We start from the raw sequence: 20,786 nt of genomic DNA, 5'->3' as shown, positions 1-20,786 counted from the left end.
TTTAAAACTGAAATGAAATCAGTACATAAACTGCATTGTTTTGTTTTGTTTTTTATTGTGGAGTAAAAGTAGTGTTCAACATAAAAAAAAAATTGGCTCATAATTAAATAATTAATTATGAATTGGCAGTGTTTGTTTGTAATATTAATCTAATTATTCTATAATTCATCTGAAAACCTTTTTTAAGATGTGCATGAGTCTTCACTTGTTCAGTTTTCAATATCGGTAACTTCTCCATTAACGCACAAAACCTATGTGCAAAACTCTTCAGTTGTGTTTAGCAACAATTATCGATCGTCAAGTCTCATAATTTTGCTTTAAAAGAAAAAAATACTCTGTTTATATTTTTTTATATTTGAAATCTATTTTGATGCTTAACAATTATTATATTCTGCGCAGTCACATAATGTTTTGTCAAAAATAAATTTTGGATATATTTTATTTATATAAATCCAATTTTAGATAAGAATTAATTGAATTTAGAATTTTAATTCTACAAAATTATTTATTAAATTTTTTTGCTAATGAAATAGTTAAATTAAGTGATAAAATGACTCTCCTCAGTAACCAACCTTTCAATTAAAAAAATTAAGTGATAAAATGTGAGAAAAATAAATAAAAGCCAAATCCGCATTAACAAAGAAAATCTCTAAAAGCCTCTCGAAATATAGAAGCATGGATCACGGACAATTAATTTTGATAGGAACTCTTCAAAACAAAGACAAAAAACCTTTCTAAACCTCTCAAAATAGTATTAGTGCATTGATATTCTGCACTAGCACATAAAGTATACGCTGACGGCAAAATAATTTACGGTTGCACAGAATATAATAGTTTTAAATATAAAAATCGATTTCATGTATCAAAATGTAAAAATGATATAGTTTGGGTATCAAAAATATATTATGCTTTCAGAGCTGATTTAATTATGAGTTAATTTGACCATTCATACTATACTAACTTTAAAGAATGAGTTGATACTCAAAGATTGATTTAGACTAAATTGGCAATTCATGCTAACCTAAAATGTGAATTTGACCCTTTGCTCATATAATATAATATGAGATAAGTTAATTATTTTTATTTTTTAATTTTGAGAAAAATATGAGATAAGTTATTAGTAGATTTTTTAACAAGAAGAAATTTATAGCTAGAAAACGGATAAAATAAGTTGAGACAATCCAAAACAATATAGCTTAGGTATAGATTCTAAGGGCCTACAAAGCCCAAGCTTGTATGGCATTATTGAATAAGGCATATAAGAATTATATGACTTTCCCAAATTCCTATATCAGAAACGTCAATTACAATATATCCACAATTGAAGCCTCGGTCCAAAACTTTTAAAAAAAAATTGGGTAGAAATGATTAGGGATAAATTATAATTTTATTCCTCAATTATAGTATTGAAATTGATGATGCATTGCGCGATGGGATCGAGCTAAATCTCTCTTCATCTTATTTCAATTTCAGTGTGTCCTCCTTCTAATTTAGATACCGCATCTTTTGGGATAAGTCCATCGACCAAGTTGGACCCAACCCGGGTAAATTGGCTTTAGTTCTTTGCATGGCTTCAATCGTAAAGATTCTAAATACTCGTACCATACTTCAAGTAGGTGGCGACATTGCTCGTCTTTATGGTCTTGATGAAGTAATGGCGGGTGAATTAGTAGAATTTGAAGAGGGTATGATAGGCAGTGCTCTAACATTCAAGTCTTATTTGTTCACTAGATTAGTTCTGAGTTCTTCGTGTCATCACGCAGGATAGAGCAGTTTGGTAGCTTACAAGGCTCATAACCTTGAAGTATGGGTTCAAATCCCTCTCTTCTCAACATTTTCTTTTAAAAAAACGAGTTCAATAAAGCACGAAGATGCCCTCAAAATAAAGAAAGTTATTGCCTTGCTCAATTAAAAAGGCGCAGGAAAAGTGGAAATCTTTGGAATGAAAAAATCCCATAAAGGCATGAGTGTCCAATGGAGGACGAATTGAGAGATGTTTAAGAGTCAATCATTTGGAATGAATCAAATCTCCCCAAGTAGGATTCGAACCTACGACCAGTCAATTAACAGTCGACTGCTCTACCACTGAGCTATTGAGGAACAATGAGAGATTAGATCTCATAGAGTTCAATTCTGTTCTCAACCCATGACCAATATGAGCTCAAAGTTTCCTTTGTAACTCCCAGAACTGCCCGTAGATTTGAGTTACCACTTTCGTCATTACGGTTTTTCATGTTCTTTCGAGAAGTTAGTTACGAAAGATGAGTTGGCCCGCTTTGCCCCCTTTCTTGTCCTTCCGAGGTATAAGAAAGCCAAGTTTGATTCAACGAGACTGGATGAGGTAGAAGAGTAGGCTTGTTGAAGGATCCAACACGGTATTGCATTAAAGCAATAGAAAAAAGATCGGTGCTAGATATGTTTATGAGATATTTGTCTATTTCCCATATAATTCAAGTGACCAAGAGATGAAAGAGTTCGAAGATGAATTGCAAAGCTGAGCAGCCCATGTGCGGGACCTACTTTTCTAAAGCTCAAGCCGGAGCCCATGTGCGTACTTTCCATTACCGAAATCCTGAGCCCATGTGCGTGCGTACTTTCCATTACCGAAATCCTGAGCCCATTCGGAGTTGTATCTAAGAAGAACTTTCAGATTAATAGGAATGAAGCTTAATCGGAATAAATCCGAATTTTTCTTTTATGATTGTTACTTATAAACATTAACAACTCCGAATTGGATCAGTTTCTTCTCAACAAATAAGGGGATTTTGTAGATTCATTGATTAGGGTGATAGAAGAGTTTTCTAAGTTTCCAAAAATTGATGATACATATCAAGAAATTGAATTTCAATTATCTCTCAGCTAAAAGTCTAAAGAGGAAAATATTCTTACCTCACTTGTTCTAAGAATCTCATAAACCTTTGGACCATCCTTATTGACTGGAAGATTCTTTCAAACTAGAAAGGCTTCTTAGAGCTAGGCTAGTCATATGAGCTTGCTATGAGAGTGAAATGAGTAGAAGTCGTTAGAACGCTTTACTAAAGTAATTTCTTATATAAGGAAGTTCCTTAGAATCGTTTTGCTTTCTAAACAACCTTGTCTCATCCCTCGGTAACAAAGAAATAACCCCTTACCTTGGGCACGGTAACAAAGTTCCCCTCCGCCTTAGGCTTCAAACCTTTGGGAAAGTAAGTTCCCCCATTTCCTCTCATTTCTTACTTACCCGCTAAAGATAGTATGAGATTTGAGATTTAGATCAAATTGAAAGCAAAAATCCTAGCTAAAAGCTGTAATTTTATGGGAACCCTGGGTTGTTCCAGTGTCACCGTAGTAAAGCTAAAAGTAAGCTTGATTTCATGAAGAAGTTTGACACCCTTTAGCTGAACTAAAAAGCTAACTTTAGGGGTAAATTACATTAAAGGTACCTGAATTATACCTCAATTCACACTTTGGTACCTGAATTACATTTTGTCCCAAAAATATACTCCAAATATGGATGACCGGACAATTTAATAATTTTAACAGGCATTAACCAGTCAATTCGAATTAAACAATTTGTTTGACTATTTTTAATTGTTTGACCCTCTCTCTCCTCTCTCTCTCTCTTATGTTTGTAAAACCATTTATTCCTCCTTTGTCCATGGGTGCAAACTGACTGCCCTTTTGAACCATCTTCTTCAGCTCTTATTTCATGGGCTGCCCACACACCTAATTGCAGTAACAGTGGAGATCAGGACTGGATTTTTTTGTTTCTAATTCAGCAAAAAAAAACTTATGCATTTCCTCAACCTATAAATTATGAACACCTCAAAACCTGATTTTTATGTCAGATGCCATGGACTCTACGGACACCAAGATGACCGATACATGAGCTTCTCCTCCCGACAACGACATCGTTAGAGACTTACTCACTTTGCTTCGCCAAACTATTAAGTTGGGCAATTTCTCTAATTTCTCTAATTTGTTTGTTGGAGACTTCCTGTCTTTGATTTTCTCTCTTCATTCTGTGTTTTCTATTCTCTCTTAAACTTTCTCTCTCTTAAATTTTTCTAGGCTTCGGCAGCTGCTACTCCTCCATCGGCCATTTGAAGGAGGAGTCGGAGTTCTGGAAAAACAGAGACTGAGATCGGAATGGTTTTTACTTATAAAAACGTTGAAGGCCGTGAATTTTAAGAATTCGAATATGAAAACTAATTTTCTTTATTTCTGAAAACTAATTTTCTTTATCTCATCTCTGTCTTTAATTTTTTTTCTTTTGCTGAAAATCAATTTTAATTAAAATTTAGGAGAGGGAAAAAATTGGAGAGAAGAAATGGAAGAGAGATAAAGAGGATGAAGAAGAAAGAAGAAGATGGTAATATTGTAATTTTTCTATTATTGGGTATTTGTGGGTCCCAAATTTGAATTAAAATTGGTCAACTTTCATGTTTGACCATCAATGGCCGGTAAAACGTACTTAGTTGTCCAGTCATCGTTAGTTCAGATATATTTTTGTAACAAAATATAATTCAGATACCAAAGTGTGAATTGAGGTATAATTCAGGTACCATTGATGTAATTTACTCCTAACTTTAGCTGCCTGTAAAGGAACTAAAAAGCTAAGTTTAGCCTCCTGTAAAGGAACTAAAAAGTGAATCTCTTCCTCCCTGGTCAATTACTACGTAACCTTATCCTCATAACGTTCCAAAAGTCCTGCACTACGAGAATTAAAGGTTGGTCATGAGCTTGGGTGCAGTGGAGGACCTAGGATTTCCGAACAGGGGAGCTAATTTTATCCAAACATTAGAAAAAAATCCATGTATATATGAAAAATTAAAATCAAACAATAATTTTTTTTAATTCTATTCATAAATACTAAAAATTACTTGTTACTTATACTAGATTATCGATAAATGGTCATCTGCCACAAGAGTCGTCTGACACGATCTTAAAATGGAAGACGTTAGTCCCGCTTTCAGAAGTTTCCACCATTAAATATATTTGTTTTATATTAATTTATTAATCATATCATCCATTTATTCAAAAATCATATTAAACACACGTTTAATCTAGCTCTTGAGTTCGAATCCTAACGTACGCAAAAAAAAGAGATGGTCTACTAAAGAGTGTTTGACGAGCTTCGAACCGAGTAATCGGACAAACTAAAATAAAACATCATATTAAACACTTGGGCTAAGTATATCTAATTAAAATGTTCATTAATTGAAGGCCTCGTCTGATATTCTATTCAATGATATTGTTGTTGTAATATCGATATTTACATATTTTTAAAATATATGTCACACACACACACATATATATATATATATATATATATATATATAGAAGAGATCAGGTGTGACACATTTCTTATGGTATGACAAACCTTATTGTGTGACAAGGATCAATTTTGTAATTAACCAAAAGGAGGTGGCAAATTTGTAAATAAAAGGAAAGAGAAAATTGTTTTATTTCTTTTTTTAAAATACATTTTCCCGACATCTCTAATATCGTTTTTCGAAAATTTTTATACTATTAGACCCATCTAAATTAGATGTCATTTTAAGACACATTTCTTATGGAATCCGGATGGACGTTTTCCGGTAAGAAAACAAGTGCCCAGAAAATTCTCAAAAAATTTCAGAAAATGTAAAACATTATTTTGAGAAACTTTAATTCTTGAGTCGAAGTAGGATTTCTTACGTTTTAGTCCCAATAAAATGTTTTCTTTAATTTTATCCATTTTACATCCTTCAACAATTTATTGGGTCAAAACCGTAAGAAATCCCGCTTCGGCCCAAGAATTAAAGTTTTTTAGAATAATGTTTTATATTTTTTGGAATATTTTGAGAATTTTCTGGACACTTTTTTTCTCACCAGAAAACGTCCACCCGGATTCCGTTCACTGGAATTTTTTTTATTTGAGCTTCAGGGATCTTAAAATGACCGTCTAATTTAGACGAGTCTAATAGTATAAAATTTTTCGAAAAATGAGGTTAGAAATATTGGGAAAATATATTTTAAAGAAAAGAAATAAAACATTTTTCTGTTGGAACAATATAAGTATTATGTTGGAACAAATGGTACACTGATTTGGAACAATGTAGTAGGACAAAAACCATGCCCAGAAAATTATCAAAAAATTTCAAAACATGTAAAACATCATTTTAAGAAACTTTAATTCTTGGCTTAAATTGAGATTCCTTATAGTTTTGACCCAATAAATTGTTGAAGCATGTAAAATGGATAAAATTAAGGAACAAGTTTTATTGGGATTAAACCGTAAGAAATTCCGCTTTGATCCAAGAATTAAAATTTCTTAGAATAATATTTTACATTTTCTGGAATTTTTTGAGAATTTTCTGGGTACTTTTGTTTCTCGCCAGAAAACGCCCACCCGAATTTCGTTCACGGAATTGTTTTTACTTGAACTTCAGGGATCTTAAAATGACCGTCTAATTTAGACGAGTCTAATAGTATAAAATTTTTCGAAAAATGAGGTTAGAAATGTCAGAAAAATGTATTTAAAAAAAAACAATTTTCTGTTGGAACAATATAAGTATTATGTTGGAACAAATTGTACACTGATTTGGAACAATGTAAGTATGACAAAAAACGTACCCAGAAAATTATCAAAAAATTTCAAAACATTTAAAACATCATTTTAAGAAACTTTAATTCTTGACTCCAAGCGAGATTCCTTACAGTTTTTACCCAACAAATTGTTAAAGAATGTAAAATGGATAAAATTAAGGAAAACGTTTTATTGGGACTAAACCATAAGAAATTCCACTTCGACCCAAGAATTAAAGTTTCTTAGAATAATGTTTTACATTTTCTGGATTTTTTTGAGAAGTTTCTGGGCACTTTTTTTCTCGCCGGAAAACGTCCACCCGGATTCCGTTCATCGGAAATTTTTTTACTTGAACTTCAGGGATCTTAAAATGACCGTCTAATTTGCCACATTGCCTTTTTCAATTATCATCAAAACTACGTAGTTTTGTTATGTCACACAATAAACTATTGTCACACCCTAACCCCTTGTCATACTGGATCTCACCCATAGTATGACAAGGGGTTAGGGTGTGACAATAGCTTATTGTATGACATAACAAAACTACGTAGTTTTGATGATAATTGAAAAAGGCAATGTGGTAAATTTGTAAATAAAAAGAAATAGAGGATATAGAAAATTGTTTTATTTTTTTCTTTAAAATAAATTTTCCCGACATCTCTAATATCGTTTTCCGAAAATTTTTATACTATTAGACTCGTCTAAATTAGACGGTCATTTTAAGATCCCTGAAGTTCAAGTAAAAAAAGTTCCGGTGAACGGAATCCGGGTGGGCGTTTTCTGACGAAAAAAAAGTATCTAGAAAATTCTCAAAAAATTCCAAACAATGTAAAATATTATTATGAGAAACTTTAATTATTGTGTCAAAGTGATATTTCTTACGGTTAAGTCCCAATAAAATTTGTTCCTTAATTTTATCCATTTTACATGCTTCAACAATTTGTTTGGTCAAAACCGTAAGGAATCTCGTTTTGAGTTAAGAATTAAAGTTTCTTAAAATGATGTTTTACATGTTCTGGAATTTTTTGATAATTTTCTGGGCAAGTTTTTTTGTCCTACTTACATTGTTCCGACAATGTGCGAAATTGTTCCAAATCGGTATACCATTTGTTCAAACATAATACTTATATTGTTCCAACAGAATAAATCAGCGTACCAATTTTTTCAGCAAAATAGTTCTATTATTCCAGCATAATAGTTATATTGTTCCAACATAATAAATCAGTTTACCAATTGTTCCAAATCAATTTTATTATCTATGTCTTCAATTTCATTTTTGTTTCTTAGTATTTAATATATTATTTTCAAATTTATATTAGTTATATTAATTAGAAAATAATTTTAATTCTTATATTCTTCCAACAGAATAATTATATTGTTCGAACAGAATAGTTATATTGTTCCAACAGAATTGTTATATTGTTCCAACAAAATATTGCAACACATAGTGCTGAAAGGTAAGACCAAAAAGTGCCTAGAAAATTATTAAAAAATTATAAAATATGTAAAACATCATTTTAAGAAATTTTAATTATTGGCTCAAAATGAGATTTCTTAAGGTTTTGACCCAATAAATTGTTGAAGCATGTAAAATGGATAAAATTAAGGAAATTGTTTTATTGGGACTAAACCGTAAGAAATCCTGCTTCGACCTAAGAATTAAAGTTTCTCAAAATAATGTTTTACATTTTCTGGACTGTTTTTAGAATTTTTTGGGTACTTTCGGTTTTCTCGTTGGAAAACGTTCACCTAATCGCCGGATTCCGTTTATTTGGGACTAAACCGTAACGAATCTCACTTTGAGTCAAGAATTAAAGCTTCTCATAATGATATTTTATATTTTCTGGAATTTTTTAAAAATTTTATAGGCATTTTGTTTCTCACAGAAAAACAAATCGTTGGATTCTATTCACCGGAAATTTTTTTTACCTGAGCTTCTGGGATCTTAAAATGACTGTCTAATTAAAATGAGTCTAACGGTATAAAAGTTTTTGAAAAACGAGGTTGGAAAAGTCGGAAAAATGCATTTTAAAGAAAAGAAATAAAACAATTTTCTTTTTCCTTTTATTTACAAATTTGCCACCTTCCGAGGGTTAATTACAAAATTGGTCAATAAGGCTTGTCACACCATAAGAAATGTGTCACACCTGATCTCATATATATATATATATATATATATATATATATATATATATATATATATATATATAGGTGTGTGTGTGTTTTTAGATATTATAATACATATTTTAAATGAATTTATATAGGTCCTGTTTGGGAATTAGCTGTTAGCTAATTACATTAGTTGTTAGCTGATTACATTAGCTGATTTGACTAGCTGATTTGACTAGTTGTTTGTGTAGACCTGTTTGGTAAAAATTAGTTGATTGATAATAGCGGTTTGTGTAAAAAGACGAATAAGGGCATTTCTTTTTTTAATATTGGAGGAGTCTATCTATTAGGGTTAAAGAAGTCCATTAATTTTAATATTGCAAAACGCTAATTGAAAAAACTCCTAAAAGGAGCTTTTTCTAAATTAGCGTTTTCATCCCAAAGCTCTTTCCCAAACCTCTCTCTACCAAACACTCCAATCAGCGGTTTCAGTGGTCAAACCGCTAAAGTTGGTCAAAACCGCTCTTTTTATCCCAAAACGCTCTTTACCAAACAAAGCCATAACAATTTTGTTGATTTACATATAAAAAATACAAAAATACAAATCTGATTAATCTCTGGTTAATCTTCAAGGACCATGTCCGCCCGACTAGCGCCTATCGTTTTTTACAACTTTGGCATCATTCAGCTTGTTTAAAATATAGTTACCGCAAAGGAAGTCAGAATGGTTTCATGCCTCATTTCATGTGGTAACATTATTTACTTCATCCTTCTTGATAACGAGAGACAATTTGCCAAGATGAGTATAGTTAGGTAAAATAATATTTTCTATTGCCATGTTTTTAAAATTCAAATTGTGAATTTTTTAGGGCTTTCACTATAGCTAACAGACGTTGCTATTGGTATTGGTAGAAGACTAGCCTTTGGAGTGACTGTGTTGGACTTAGAATTGTGTCCTCCATTATCATTATTTCTTTCCTGAAATTCAAACATACCAAATTAGAATCAGAAAATATTACCTGTTTAAATAAAATAGAAAACGAATAAATAATAAACAAAAACAAATTTTGTCTATATTTAATAATTTAACTCAATATGTCAGGATATAATTTTTTCATTCAAAAGTTCGAAATTATATTTCATTCGTCAATGTAATTTAATCAAGTTATTAAGATTGTTAGCAATATTAGTTCAGAAAAAAAAGACTGGAAATACAATAATTAAAGGAATTAAATATATAATGAATATTAAAGTACAAGAAATCAAATAAAATTATAAATTTTTTTAAAACTTTTTTGACGAACCGAAAGTTATACAGAGGAATTTGAGTTCTCATTATTAGTTTCCTTAAAACAGATTTAATTATAATTAGTTGTCGTCTCCATGATACAACAGAAACATGGACGAATTTAAACCGTGTATAAAAATTATCATCGAAATAGCTCCATAAATCAAACGGAGAAACAACCGCAAAAGTTACAAGGACAAAAAAAAATAAACAAGATTATTTAATGTAAATTGAAGTTAGGAAAAGAGTTAGAAAAAGCTTTAATTTTCTTTTCCCATTGTATTAGTATAAGCTTTTTTCCCTTTTCAATTTTCTAAACACAAAACTAAAGCGAAAGTCAACTATATATATATATATATATACTTATTTATTTATATTGGGGAATCCAGTATGGGGGTACTGGAGGCAGTTGCTCCCACTGATATTTGTATTTTTAAAAAAATCCAGGTATTAATTTTGAAGTTTTAGAGCTTTGCCTCATTCATCAATGGAGGTTTAGGGTTTACTGGTTCTGTAATTGAGGATGAAAAATGATTTTAAATTTAATAATTTCTTTTTATTTTTTTAATTCTGTTTTAAAGCAAAACGACCTTTATGGTGGGACCCCTCCCCGGACCCTCGCTCAGCGGGGACGCGTAATGCGACCGGGCTGCCCTTTTTTTTTTTTTTAAAGCAAAACAACGTCGTTTCATTTAATTAAAACTACATCGTTTTGTTTACAACAAAAATAAAATAAAAAAAGTAAATATTTAAATGTAAAACTAAATAGGTTCTAAAACAAATCATCGATCTTTCTTACTCTCTTTAATGTCTTTAGTTCTTCTTCCTCAATTCCTCTTTCTTCTTAAGCCTAAACTGAAATCCCTAATCTTAACTAAGATTAAATCAAAATCGGCAGCCAATCCCTCCGTAGTTGGATCGTTGGTCCGACACTCCATCTCCGATCTTTGCCTCTCTGCTTTGGTATTTTTCTGCTCTTACTTCAATTTTGATTTTATATTTCTGCTACTATTTTACTTGAACTTGAGCCTTGATCTCTGGTTTTCTGTAATTATTATTTTTTGGATAAAAATTATTTTAGTTGTATTGTTTACCTCCATGGGGGAGAAATCCTGGATTCGCCCATGTATATATAAAATGTTGCAACTTTTAAACAGTAAAACCTGCTTTGTCATATCTTAATCTAAGGGGGTATTTGTTTCTGCTTTTTAAAGGAGTGTTTAGCGTTTTACTCTATATTGCACGAAATATAGCGTTTGGTTAGGTTTATACAACATTTAATTTTTTTTTTATGAAAACTGCATTGTTTTAGAGTTTTTCACGAAAAGCCCTAAATACAAGTTTAATGTGAAAAGTTTTTTATATATATTTAATAGTGAAAAAATTATCCTTGTAATTTTCAAACATATTTATTCTTTAATACTATTTTTATTTCTATAATATTATTGCCGAATGAACAAAGGTTTGCCCGATTAAATTAAAATGTTATTTTTAGTTTTTATTTAGTTACTTAGATTATTTTTATTAATTTGGATTATATTTTTTATTGGAAAAATTCCAAAATAAAACTATGTGGTTTCGCGGATTTATACGTGGGTGCTTATGTTTTTTTTTTTACCATTGATAACCTCAAATTAGAAAATTCAAGAATTAAAATATGACCATAGATTTTTAGATGCTAACAACAATAATTCATCACAATTTTATCAAACAACAATAGTCAATCAGCTGATAACAAACAGCTAACAGTAACAGCAACAGTAAACAGCTGGCTACAACAGCTTATTACTAACGGCAACATCAACAACTATCAATTAACAGCTCAACCAAACATGTTTTAAAATTGTCTTAAAACCGTTTTTTATTTTTTTCTCTCTTAAATTTTAATCATTTGCATAATTCAAGGATTTACCCAATGAGATTAAAGATCAAGGTAATCCTACGTTTAAAAATCCATCAAACCATATAGTTTTTTATATACTTTTCCCTTTTGAAAAATATAAGAACTCATTTACTGTATATATAAACACATGAATGAAATAGATTCTACTATAAACCTCGTATATTATGTCAGTTGTGTATCAAATCAATAATTTGATGATAATTTACGCATTACTAACAACATATTTTTTTTGAAGGAGCTAAAAACATAGTAACATGTACAATTAATTAATTATATAATTTTAATTTAATTATCTGTACAAACTTATAATTACGAATCTTAAATTATAACTCAAAACTATAAAATATTAAATTATAAAATATATATGATATTGCATCAAATATAAATCAAATGCACCAAATCGCCAATATGTCGGATATATACTAAAGTTTCTCCAAAAATTAATATTTTTACACAAAATTCTACTATTAGCTCTTACCTACTAAATTAACCATTTTATTCAATTGCCTTTTTTTTTTTTTGTCATGAAGAAGGTAAAAGCGGGGTAGTTCGACACTAAGGTTGGGATAGGCCTTGATCTCCCAACCAATCTAAAAATACATTTTAATATTATGCGTGATTGATTTTGGTTCCTATCAAAATCTTCGGCTGTCCAGCCATGTCCAACGAGCAATCCCCTTTAAGAGTTTGGCCCCTCTATAACTTTATACGCTGACAATGGCCAACAAACAAAAAAAAAGAAAAAAAAACTACCCATAAATAAATAAGTTATTATGACTGAAGCAAATGTCACGGAGATTTATAGAAAACACAACGTGCTCGTGCTGACCCAAACAAAAAAAGATACATGTGAATGAGAGTTTAAATTGTACAAAGCTATTTTGGGTATTTATTAAAATAAAATAATAGAGAGTTTAAATAGAAGAATTGGTCCTTTAATATAGATAGAGAGTTCCTTTATAACCAATACTAGAATTGGGTGTTTAATATGGAAAGAGAGTTCCTTATCCAAATCCAAATAATTGAGTTTAAATTATACTGCCAACGCTATTTTGAGTATTTATTGAAATTCTATTATTTTAAGTGCCATGGCCCCACAAGAAACATACATATGAGGCTGTAGCATTGCATACCCCAAATAGTAGTATTATTGAATAGGATAGGAGGAGTACGAGATTGATGAAAGACATACACAACACTTACTGCCCCACTTTTCTAATAATTGAAGTCCTAGCTACCTCAAATTAAAGATGACAGTTCGAGGATTCATGCCGTCTTAATTTATGACTCAAGTTTAATCCAACTCAAAATTATAATCGAATCAATTTAATTTAATTAGATTATATAGTATTTTCAGCCTGTCTCCAATTTTACTATGCGTACCAAAATTCATATTTGTATTTAAAAATAAAAATATTTAATAATATTTTTAAATAGTTTATGTCTCTTTTAGATTAACATTAACATGCTAACCATCTAAATTATGAGTGACATCTAAAAATATGAAAAGTTCTGAGCCATGTAATATGTTTATAAGTCATACATACTTTTTTGTATTCTTATTAAGGATGAAATGTAAAAATATGAGAAATTTGAATCGTATTTGCAATAATAATTGTTATTTTATTATCTTTATTAATTAAGACGATATGTAAAAACATGAGAGAATATGATAATAACTTTAAATATCTATGTTATTTTCGAGTTAACAAATCAACTCTAATCCAACCTAAAAAAATTCGTGTCAACCCAAAAATAACTCATTAGTTACTAAGCTAAACTCAAACACTAAAATTCAATGTCGCTTTCATATCGTGTAATTGGATCGTGTGTAATATTATCATCACCTCTAACTGAAACTACTACTAATAATAATAATAAAATAGTTGAATGAGTTTTATCTTTGGGTAAATTACACCCATGGTACTGAACTTTACCTATTTTAATATCATGGCCATTGAACTTCAATTCTTAACAGTATGACCACTGAACTTTACACTTTTTAATACCGGTGGTCATTCAACGCCTCAAAACGAACGTTGACGGCCTCAAAATAAAAAATTTGAAGATTTAATGATATTCTAAAGAACTTTAATTCTTGAAAATTTTCGTTTTAAGGTCATTTAAGTATCATTTAGTTAGGAGAAAGAGTGAATTTTTAGAGCGAGAAAGATCCAAAAAATTTGATTTTGGAAAATAAAAAATATTGTTTCATGGTAAATATCGTTCTAAACAACTTTACTTCTTGAATATTTTCATTTTGAGATCGTTAACGTTTATTTTGAGGAGTTAGTTAAAGTTGAGTGGCCAACGATGTTAAAAAATGTAAGGGTCATTGTTCATACCGTTAAAAATTAAAATTCAGTGGCCACAATGTTAAAATGGGTAAAGTTCAGTGGCTATGGGTGTAATTTACCCTTTTGTCTTTAGAGTATTTCCAAGTTACTCTTAATATTCTCTCTAAAAATAATATAAACAATTTGCTCTTAGCCATTAAAGACATTAAAATACATGTCATCTTCAATAATGCTCCAAATATTCACTCTTCGTTTATTTTGTATCACTAATTTTTTCTTTTCATGGTTACTTACTAAAACTAATTTTCTTTTCGAAAGTATATTCCTTTTATAAAGTAAATTAGAGGAAAGAACATCGCTCGGAAAATAGGGTGGACATGTCTACTCCCTCACAGACAGAGTGAGAATTAACAGCTCTAGCTAAATCGTGAGCCGCCATATTTGTTTACTGTTTTACAAAGGAAATAGAACAATGTTCTAGATTCTGGAATAAAGCATACCATCTAAAATAATTAATTTCACTAATGTATAACAAATGAGGTACAAGATCAGTAAGGGCTTGCACTGCTAAGAAACAATTGGAACGAATGTTAACTTTAGACTTATTCTCTCTTCTTAGCCAGCTAAGTGCTTCTTTTATCTAGATCAACTCTGTTGCTCTAGAATTGAAGCACCATGCAATAGCCACATGTACTTCTATCAAACACAAGTCAAAATGATCCCGTAATATAAAACCATATGAACTGTACTCTCCGTCCGGAAAGAACCTGCATCACCCAGCTTAGGATTAAGCTGTTGAAACACATTTCTACACTGATTTTGATTTGACAAAATTATTTAAATTAGAATTAAATAAGATAAAAAATTCCAACACATTAAATTTAAGTGTTTTGATTTATTTGTTACTAATGTGTTTGTTGAGTATTGTTTGGAGTACTTAAATATACAAGTATGAAAGACATTAAGATAAATCCCAAAGCCCAATAAGCAAGGTCAAGACCCAAGCCAAATCAAACAGATCAAAAGTTTGTGATTCAACTCAGCCCAACAAGAAGAAGGATCCAGAAGACTGGCTAACTTCTTCACAATGAAGTCGTTGAGTTCAACGGACAACGCAGACAAAGCAAGAGTTGACTCAATAAACTTGGAGACAAAGCTAATCCAAATGAGGAAAGGATCAGATGCAACAGAAAAGATGTCTGGGAATCTTTGCCTAAAATGGAGAGACAACTTGACGCTTACTGACCAAAAGCAACTGAAGCACTGATCAAGACAGAAAAGACAACAATCTCATTGGCTGCGACACTAAGCACTAAGGAACGAAAGGGACAGCTGAGCCGTTTCCCTCCAACGGTTATTTTGAAATTTGAAATGATTGATAGCTCGAGTGTCACTATAAATAGGCCTCTCATTTGCTTCAACCGATGCAGTTCTTCAACAAGTCGAAACACTGACCAAATTCTTCCTTGAAGTTCTGTGCAAGAGCAAAGCAAAGCAATCTTACACCAACTCTCATTTCTTGTGTAAAATATTAGTTTTTAGATCATTCAAAGTGTTCTTTGTTATTAGAACAAAAACCTTATCAATTCTAAAATTGATAGGAGACTCTGAGTTGCTCGGTTTTAGCACTCAGAGGTATATAGTGTTGAGTATAGGATATAGAGGATGGTACTCTGTATACTCGCTGACTATTGTACGGGGTTTGTGCTCTACCCAAAAGAGCTCAGTAGTGGATTAAAGCTCGGAAGGATTCCGGGGACTGGATGTAGGCAGGAGGTCGAACCAGGATAAAACTGCTGAGTAACCTTTTCTATCCATTAACTCCTTTATCTGCTTGCTTTTTATTTTGTCTAGTAAATGCTTAACTGAACGAATACTGAGTTGAGTGATTCGGTGCTGAGCTCAGGAATAGACTCCCAATTGCTATTCCCTGACTCAACGTTAGAAGCAGCTTTAGTCATTGATCAATTAAAGTTATCTCTGACCTTACCCAATATCGCTGTGCTAAGAATTAAAGAAAAATCTTAAGTTAAAACTAAGACAAGTCAGCCTAATAGAACAACATTTTAAATAGTTCCTTTAACCCCCCCCCCCCCCCCCCCTTTAGGAACTTATTCTTGTAACACAAGGGACCAACATAAGCCACTGAACTTGTATTGGTGGGGATGGAGTCCCAATTGTTGGTTTAACATTCTTGCACTTTGCCTGCCAAGCTAGGAACTACAGGGCAAATGAACCGTGAAAGAGGGGCAACCATGTTATTCTCCCAAATAGAACAATTCCTATAATCCCAGATCCCCCATAAAACCAACACAATCTCACTGATTAATTCCTTAGGGTAAACGACTACAAGATTACAGAACCAAGTTAAGAAAGTGGACACTAAATTTATACGTTTATCCTAAAAAAATTTAGACCAAACTTGCTGCCTGTATTTACATAGTATGAAGAGATGATCAATAAATTCTGGAAAAGATTGGCAAAAGGGAAAATATAATAGGGACCTTCATACGGTGTTGTAAGAGTAAATCTCTAGTTGGAAGACATGTGGTTAATAGCCTCCATATGAAATTCCTTGCTTTTGGAGGACCCTTGACTGGCTAGATAAGCTTTCAAGGGGGTGATACTTTGGTGGGAAATTTCTCTATTATCCATAACTTCTATAAGGTAACCAGATTTAACTGAGTAAGTTCCCTTTGGATCCATGAACCAGTACTAGGAACATTCAAGCACTGGTCTACTGCGAGGAATTGTGAAAATGAGACTATAGTCTTTTGCATTGAATACAAACTCGATTAAGTTAACATTCCAGAGACCATTTTCCTGAATCAAACAAGATACATAAGAGGAAGGTAAAGTTTTGTAGTTACATGATGTAGGTTGAGGATTTGTCAATGTTGGAACTAGGGCCTAGTCCATAGATCTGTCTCCTCTACATTGCTAATCTTTAGAACTAATCCTTTTACAGGAAGATCTCTACCAGCCATGATCATTCGCCATACAAAGGAAGGATTATGCCCTACTGTTGCCTGAAGAAAATATGAAGATTTATAGTTTTGAGCCTGAAGAATTTAAGGAACCAAAGAATGAGGATTTTGGATCAATCTCCTTCATTGCTTAGCGAGAATGGCAAGGTTAAACTCATATAGATTGTGGAACCCCATTCCTCTACTACCTTTGGGGATACAGAGGCTCTCCCGCTTCTTCCAACAAATCCTACCTTTAGATGATCCATTACACTTCCACTAGAACTGATTCAATAATTTATTAATATTGTCACAAAACTGAAGCGGCAGGAGAAAAATGCTCATGATGTATGTTAGAATAGACTATAAGACAGATTTTATTAGAATTTCTTTTCAGTCCTAGAAAGAAACTTTTCCTTCCAATCCACCATCCTATTCCAGATATGTTCCTTAAGAAATGAGAATGTATACATTTTATTGCAACATATAGATGACATATCTTCCAAAGGAACATTTCTACTGAAAACAAGTGAAGATTTTTTGAAAGTTCACACATTGTATAGATGTGGCTTTGCATTCCTGAATAGATGAAGCTTCAGTGTTAATAGCCCAAAAAAATAGGTAGCTGTCATCCACAAAGAATAGATGTGTCAATGGAGGAGCAGATCAGGCTACACAAACACAATTAATTTTCCTTTTGGATTTACAATCACGGAAAAGCACCGAAAGTCCGTTTGCACATATTAAGAATAAGAATGGTGAAATGGAGTCATCTTGCCTTAGCCCATGTGAAGGAAATAGAAGACCCAATTCAATATTATTGTGCAGGATTTTATAGCATACAGATTGAATGCAGAGCATTATTAGTTTCACAAAGGATGTCCCAAACCCCAAAGTAACTAGCATGCTTTCTAAAAAATGTCACCCAGCCCTATCGTAGACCCTACTCATGTCAATTTAAGGATAGACCAACCAATCTTTCCTTTTTTTTTCAAACATTTAGGCTTGTGGAGGACTTCGTAGGGAACTATAATATTATCCGAAATCAACCTTCCAGTAAGAAAAGCACTCTGACATTCTGAGATGACTGAAGGTAAGATCCTTTTGATATTGTTTGCCAATACTTTTGAGATCATTTTAAATAAAATATTGCAAAGTGCAATTGGTCACAAATTAGAAACCGGCTAATCAACATCCTTTTTGGGAATTAAGACAACTAGAGTATCATTTAAGTTGGTAGGGAATGAACCTGCATTGAGACATCTTATACATACTTCACTTATATCCTCCCAAATATGTTCAAGAATCTTTGATAAAATGCTGGATTTAATCCATCTAGTCATGGGCTTTTGTGAGGATGCATTGAAAAACATGCTCCTTTAATTTCTTCCTTGTTGAATGGCTATTGAAGCTCAACATTCTGTAGTTATGTAACTCTTGATTATATAAGTGGCATAACACTTGAAGGGGATCTCCCTTAACAAGTGAATTTTGTTTTAAAATAATTTTCAATTAAACTTTCCAAGCCTTGTCCTGAGCTACACCAGTTACCATTACTATCTTTGAGATGGGAAAGTGATTTTTTTTCTTACAACCAGAGGCATATGCATGAAAGTATCTAGTGCTGAAGTCTCCTCCCTAAAGCCAAAAGAGCTTGGCTCTTTGCTTCTGAAAATCATCTTTCTATTGGAGGATTTTTGCATAGTTCACTGAAGCAATTTTGTATTGAGCTACCTTATAAGAATCAATACGATTCTTAAATTTCTCATTCAAATACGTACATTCAGGTAAAGCTTTACTGAAATTACCTTCCAATGGGTGGCTCCAACGCATTAGATCTTTCGAGCAGTTGTCCAATTTTATTGGTATAAAACATGCTTCAGGCTTCTCCCATGCTTTTTTGATGACTGCCCCACAAGTACTTTCCCTGAGCCATAGATTTTCGAATCTGAATCTCTTCACCGGTTGACACTTGACCCAAACCCTAAAATGCCACAAAAGATCAGAGTGATCAAATTCTATGGCAATAATGTTAGAGATTTAGTAGTTTATAAAATGGTTTTTCTAATTAGGATTCATTAGAACCCCATCTGATTTTTCCTAGATCCACCTAGGACCTCCCCTCCTAGTCTCCCAAGTGAATGGATGACCATTCATATAGATATTAGAAAGATTGCAGACAGCTACTACTAACCTATACCCTTCAAGCATCCAGTTGGCTGGTCTATTTCCTCATTTCTTTTCAAATACCTGAAGTAAACCATTGAAATCCCTAAAGCAGCACCATGGAAGGTTTGATTAGGGTGCAAATGCCTTAGTAAATCACATGAGCTCCTTCAATGATGCCTCTTTGGAAACCTATGGAAGCTGCTTAATCGCCATGAAGGACTGTCTGGAAGGTTTACCTGAGTATCAATATAGTTAGGATGATCCGCTTGGATGATAATCATCGATCTATCTTTCCAGAATAATGTTAAACCACCGCCATGACTAACACCCTCCACAACATGAAGTCCTTCAAAACTCGACTTCCTCGTAACTTTCTCTACTTTATCCTTTTTAATCATAATTTGTATTAGAAAAACTACAATGGGCTTAAGAATCTAGACCAAATCAACTAGTACATTAACTATTGATGGGTTGTCCAACCCACGATAGTTCTAGGTAAGCAGACTCATAGGCCCCGATGGGCATGAATCCTAATATCCACCTCTCCAATTTTTGGCTGAAATGTCATTTCCATATCAATATTGTTGGTCCCTTAGTTATGTGAGAATTAGTTCCAGAGGGGGGTTAATGGAACTATTAAGGATTTAAAACTTTTCACGCTTAAAACATCTCTCATAGTACACAACATAAATCAAAGTGCAAATATTGAGGTTCAGAGGCAATGTTAGTTAACTAGTAACTAAGATTGCTTCTGTCCTTGGTTCGGAAGGCAAAACTTAGAGGGCTTCCAAACTTTGCACGTTAGAGATAATACTCTAGTTTTTTTAATAGTTTCAAAATAATAAGCAAACAAATACACGGAGTAAGAGTTAGAGAGTGATACTCAGCAGATTTATCCTGGTTCGGCCTCCTACCTACATCCAATCCGCGGAATTCGTCTTCCGAGCTTTAATCCACTACTAAACTCTTTCTGGTAGAGCACAAAACCTTACAATAGTTGTTGAGCCAATTACAGAGTACCTTCCTCTATAATTCTACACTCCGACTAACTATCTTCATCGGTTTCCTAAATACCGAACAAACAGAGCTTCCGAACTATTCTAAAGAATTGATAATTTTTGTTCTAATCTAAGAACACTTTGAATGTACTTAAAGAAAAGATTACACAAGAAATATGAACGTGTGTGTAAAGCAGTTCTTGCTTTTTGCTTTGCTTTTGGAACTTCAAGAGATAATTACTCAGAGCTTTTGCGTTGAAGGTTGTTCTCTCTGATGTGTCCCAAAGTTGCAAATGAGAGGCTTTTTATAGTTGACACTCGAGGCATATATAGTTTTATATAAATGTTACACTAGCTTTGCTGCCGAGATCATTTCGAATTTCAAAATAACCGTAGAGAGAGAAAACGTTCATCTGTCATTTTGACTTTTAAGAGGCCAGTGCCAACAGCCAATCATCTTCTATCTTTTGTCCGTTGGTTTTTCTGTTGCGCTGTTGTGCAAAGTT

The 20,786-nt window shown here is 32.4% G+C and overlaps 1 non-coding gene across 1 annotated transcript; it reads right to left on the bottom strand.

The window, feature by feature from the left end:
* Window positions 1-2,028: 2,028 nt before the first annotated feature.
* Window positions 2,029-2,100, bottom strand: TRNAN-GUU (transfer RNA asparagine (anticodon GUU)). The gene has a single exon. It is a non-coding gene; the product is annotated as a tRNA-Asn (tRNA).
* Between the last annotated feature and the right edge of the window lie 18,686 nt (window positions 2,101-20,786).

Source organism: Euphorbia lathyris, chromosome 1, assembly GCF_963576675.1.
Source record: "Euphorbia lathyris chromosome 1, ddEupLath1.1, whole genome shotgun sequence".
Lineage (NCBI taxonomy): Eukaryota > Viridiplantae > Streptophyta > Magnoliopsida > Malpighiales > Euphorbiaceae > Euphorbia > Euphorbia lathyris.
The sequence above is the reverse complement of the archived record's forward strand: the minus strand, read 5'-3'. Positions and strand labels throughout refer to the sequence as shown.